Source organism: Pieris napi, chromosome 4 (assembly GCF_905475465.1).
Source record: "Pieris napi chromosome 4, ilPieNapi1.2, whole genome shotgun sequence".
Lineage (NCBI taxonomy): Eukaryota > Metazoa > Arthropoda > Insecta > Lepidoptera > Pieridae > Pieris > Pieris napi.
In genome coordinates, this window is record NC_062237.1 from 6,932,631 (window position 1) to 6,938,630 (window position 6,000).

Genomic DNA, 6,000 nt, shown 5'->3' on the forward strand with positions numbered 1-6,000 from the left:
ATGCCAGAAAGGATATAAGACTTAAAATTAAAATTACATATAGAATTATTGTCCCTAAACTGACACTATTGGTTTTCACTACACTATCACTTTGATTTTCACTGTTTTGTAGGGCGTATGATAATACTTTTAAATTGGTTAAACCAACCCCATTCAGCTTAACAGGATTAATGTTGCTCTGGATACTGATCTTCAAATTTTCAGGTAAATTTACTAGCGGCAGCTTTTGAGATATAAGCTTCTCACCGTTACTGCTATGTATTCTTAAATTGTGATTTGCAATGTTATATTGGCATTTATCTTCTATGGTTAATAAGTAAGTATTTATGAGAGTGTAATGTAAAATTTCATTATCACAGGTTCTAACCAGATCAACAGGTGATTTAGAGTAGATTATCCATCGGTTAATCTGTAAAAGTTCTACTTTAATTTCTTCGAATTCTATTGGAATTTGTTTGCAAGAAACGTTGTGAGAATATTTCATCAGGTCCAGGATACAAGTGTCTTCAACAGGTACCATGGTCTGCAGCTCATCACAGAGGTATATTTCTTCTTCTATATTCTTACATGGTGTCGACAGCGATTTCGCTTTCAACCCCTTCGCAATAAGGTAAGGATACTTGGGTAATATTATTAAGGTAAGGTTTGTTTCAGGTTGGGTGATAGGTAAGGGTACAATTTTATAATAAAAATAAGTTTCTTTCTTAACTAAGGGTATTTCTAATACTAAAGTAATAACATTGTTCTTAAAATACGATTTCAATGTCATGGACTGTTCAATTCTTACAATATTTTCAGGAATTACTTTAAATATCAGCTTATCTGTTTTCTCTATGATTCTAAGTACATAAATGAGTTCATTAGTATTAATTATAGATTGATGTAATACGCCCATTCTACTGAATGCTAAAATGTTTTCAATCTCGGTCAATTTTGTGTAAATTATTTGAAAATTATGTAAGAAGGAATTATAGATATGTGTTATTTGGTTAACATGTGAAATAATTGAAATGTCTTTAATATTTTTATTAATTTTATTAATTGCATCACTTAATTGTTCGAGATTGTTTGTAATATTTATAGTAGAGTTTGCAACAAGTCTTATCATTTCGGATATAACAGTAGTTTTCTTTTCCAGAGAATGTTCACGAGATTTTAACTTGAAGCTTAACATCATTGAAGTATATTAACGAAGAGCTACTGGTATTTAACTGTAATTCTACTATTCTATTTAGTTCTATATACCTATGCATATTAAATTCTAATTCTTCCTTAATAAGTTTAATGTCTAATGTCTTAATTACTATCCACTTATCATACGTAATCATAGCGGTTCCTTCTCTAAGAGGGAGAACGCCTGGATTCTTCTCAACCTTTTGAAGTTGAAGGGCCCGGATCGTTACTGCTTGGGTCACTAGCAGGACGAACCTGTGGGGGACGTTTTATGTCTTTTATTGGAACATTTTTATCTTTTGTGCTAGTTTCTACCAATACTACATTTCTTTTTATTTTACCCTTAACTTTTGCTTTTTCATACCTGGGCTTATCCTTGCTTCTACGTCGATTTATGCCTTTAATAAAAACATTATCACCTTCATTTAAGTCAAAATTAGTTTCTCCTACTCTACTTTGTTGAACTTTTTCTTTCCTAGTTCCTATTTTATCGGTTAAGTATTTGTATAAGTAGTGAGTTCTTTTTGCATGATCCCTAACTAGTTGTTGAGTATATTCTTTATCAAAATTTAAATTGAATTGATTGTTACTTTCCGTGTGACCAAATACTACTTCAAACGGAGTGAGACCTGTTACTGAATGGATTGTTTGATTGTAAGCCATTATAGCATAAGTCATCACTGATGTAGCATCTGTGAATTTATGTTCATATTTCGCAAGTCTATATATTTCTAAAATTGTGGAATGGAATCGTTCTATTAATCCCATTGAGTTTGGATTGTTAGGGGTGCCTATGTGAATGTCTATTTTATATAATGTCATTAAGTCTTTCATGAGTTTATTATTGAATTCAGAACCAGGGTCTGAACTGATTTTAGTAGGTACGCCGTAGAATGAAAAATACTTTATAAGTGCCCTGACTACTTCAGGTGTTGATCTATCTGGGATTTCAAAAGCTTGTGCTAACTTACTAAATGCGTCTAATATGGTTAAGTAATATTTTCCTTCTATGGAGAATAAATCTATAAATAATTCTTGAAAAGGTCTTGATTGAGTTTGTGTAAGTTGTAATTGAGGTTTAAATGGTCTACGATCGTATTTCATACGTTTACAAGTGTCGCATGAATTTATTAAACTGGTTACGGTTTCTTCTAAATTTGTCCAAAAATAAACTCTTTTTAAATGAGAAATTGTTTCTTTAATACCTCGGTGACAGGTTTTGCCTACGTGATACTTCATTACTATTTCCTCTTGTTCTTTTTCGTCAGTGACATTAATTACTCTTTCAGTGCATTCATAAAGTTTTACGGTTTCTTTTCTAAATAATGAAATTAATACTTGTGTGAATAATTGCCGGTGTGCTTTATTTTCGTAATAGATAAAGTATTTAATTTTGGGTCTAAAATATTCTTTAAGAAATTTTTTTATTAACTCGGAATTATCTAGGGGTAAGTGAACCTCTAAAATCTTTTGCTTGGGATGTGAGCGAATTTTAACTGAAAGTTCATTTTTAAACCATGGGTATATTAATATTTGGTTTGGTTTTGTATCTATAGCTTCGTAAAGTATGGGAATGCCATCAGTATCCATATCTTCAGCAGAATGTGCTGTATCTGTACTAGAGTTTATTGTTAATGTACGTGATGATGACCTGGAATTAACTCGAGATGGAATAGTAATAGATGCTTCAGAAAAAGACATAGAGTTACTGTTATCATTTTCAGGTTCTTTACTTTGGTTGTTTTGTCCTAATCGTGTTATTGAATCGGTTAATTCTTGAATATAGTCTTCAAGATTTCTATCAGAGTTATCTACATTAACTACCATTGATTGATTATCTTTATCGTTTTTACCTAAAGCATTTAATTTAATACGTGAGAGAGCATCAGCATTGGTGTTTTGCTTTCCATTCTTATGAATGACTTTAAAGTTGTATTCAGCTAATCTGAGTTTATATCTAGTCAATTTACTATTTGGTTCTTTAAGAGAATCTAGCCAAGCTAATGGTCTATGGTCTGTATAAATTGTAAATTTTGTTCCATATAGGTATGGACGAAAGTGTTTAACTGCCCATACTATCGCTAATAACTCTTTTTCTATAGTACTGTAACGTTTTTCTGTGTCATTCAAAGTTCTACTAGCATATGCTATTGGTTTATCACTTCCTACTTGGCCCTGCGAGAGTACAGCTCCAAGTGCATAGTCAGATGCGTCAGTTGTCAAAATAAAAGGCTTTGTAAAGTCGGGATATTGGAGTAATGGTGCATTAACAAGAAGTTCTTTGCATTTTTCAAATGATTTTAAATAATTTTCATTAATTACAATTTTACTGTTCTTTTTTAGACATGCTGTCATGGGTTGTGTAATCTTTGAGAAGTCTTTTATAAATTTTCGATAATAACCAATAAGTCCGAGAAAGCTCTTAATTTCTGTCGTAGTTTTTGGTACTGGGTAATTAAGTATAGCGTCTATTTTGTCGGTATTTGGTTTTAGTCCGTCAGGTGTAATTGTATGTCCTAAGTAATTTGTTTCTTTACAAAGGAATTCCGACTTATCGAGTTGGACTTTAAGGTTGGTATTTCTAAGTCTATCGAATACTAGTTTTAGTTTTATTAGGTGTTCGTCGAGGCTAGATGAGAAGATAATTATATCATCTAAGTAAATTAAGCAATGTATGCCCTGCAGTCCTCTAAGAATATTGTCCATCGCTCGTTGGAATGTCGCTGGTGCGGTCTTTAACCCAAACGGCATTCGAAGGAACTCATAGTGTCCAAATTGAGTTGAAAAGGCAGTTTTAGGTTGGTCTTCTTTTTCTATTTCCAGTTGGTGATAACCACTAGCCAAATCAAGTACTGAGAAGTAACAGCTTTTACCTAGTTTGTCAAAGAGGTCAGTTATATTAGGTAATGGATATTTATCGTCTATTGTAATGTCATTCAGTCTTCTATAGTCAACAACCATCCTAAACTTCTTTTCACCACTAGCGTCAATTTTTTTTGGTACGAGGTGTACAGGTGCACACCATGGAGAATTAGATTCTTGTATTACATTATCTTTTAAAAGTTTATCTATTTGATTTCTAATTTCAACAGCTTCGGCTGGAGATTGACGATAAGGCTTTACGTAAATTGGGTCTTCATTAGTTGTACGAATTTTATGCTTAACTTGATTAGAAAAACTTAATGGTATATGCTCGCTGTAAAAAATATCTCTATATTCAAAACACAAATTAAAAATTTTAGTTCTTTCTTCCTCATTCATATGTTCAAAACGTAATTTAGACAAATTTTGTTTCAGAATTTTATCAATTTTATAATCATTAATTGTTTGAGTATTATTTATATTAATTATTTCTTCATTGTAACTTGTAACTATCAGAGGCTTAGTGATTTTAATTTCATAGTTTTTATCAGATGAATTTTGTATTATAGTGGTAGCATAACCGTTTTCGCATTTTACAAGAGCAGATGGTGTTCTTATACCTTTACCAAAATTAATTGAATTTAATATTGCTTGTCCATTATGAAGATTAACAGGAACCTTAACACGAGTTTCAGATCGTGCATCAACATGAATGGCAAATGGTGGACTATAAATAATTGGTATTTCTGTGTCACGAGTTCTTAAAATTTGATTTTTCATGTCTATATTAGCGTCAAGTTGTTTTAATAAGTCTGATCCTATTAAACCGCCATAATCGCTATCCACATTATAGATATAAAATTTATGATAATCTGTACTACAAAAAGTTTTAAAGAGGGGTATATAAATTACTTCGTTATGGTGACTCTGTGCGTGTGTACTCACGACTTCGAATGGTTCATAATATTTAAATTCTGACAAATACTTATTTACTATTTTAGGACTTATAAAGGATCGTGAACTACCAGTGTCTATCATAAACTTACTATTTATTTCGGGAATTTCAATATGTGGCAACTTTAAAGTACCGTGATGATTTAATTGTATTACTTCGGTTTGTCGGTTATTGAGGCTTGTGTATGAAAATTTTCAGGTTCTGAGGTGTCAACCGCTTCTTCTGAATTTTGTTCTAATTGACAATAATTATCTGGTGTAAAATCATTCGGATCTATATTATAATATTCATAGGGATAATTATCTTCGTGTGTATAAAATGTTTCATGATCGTCATCTGTGTAATTATTCATATCGTCGTTCATGTAATTTGTATAAAATAAATTATTTGATGTTCTTGGTGTCATAAAATTTGGCTTAGCTTGAGGCGCCGTTCGCATCGATACATCGTTATCATATCTATGTACCGGTTTTGGTTGATGATTTTGTGGGATACCAAATTTAAATTGTTGTTGATTCGTTGTTTGGGGGAATTGCCTGTATCCAAATTGAGGTGGTCCACCACCAAACTTAAATTGTGAATTATTAGGATTATTAGGATTATTAGAATTATATAACCCTTGCTTTTGGTTGGTACCGAATTTAAAGTTAGAGAAATTAGGTTTAAATCCTTGAGGTTGTTGTTGTGGTTGTATTCCGAATTTGAAATTCATTGGAGGCTTATTTTGGTATTGGGGTAATTGATTAAACTTATTAAAATTATTTTGTGAAAAATTATTTCGTGATAAATTATTTTGTGGTAAATTATTTTGTGGAAAATTATTTTGTGTTAAATTATTTTTTTCATTAATATTTTGAGTATATTTTTGTCTATTAACACTCCGTGATTTATATTGGTTAAGGAAATTTACTTCTTCCATTACTACACTGAGCGCGTCTTCTAGAGTTGTACATCTATGTAATCGAACAACGCGTATCATATCTTCGGGCAAATTGAAAAGGAAAACATTT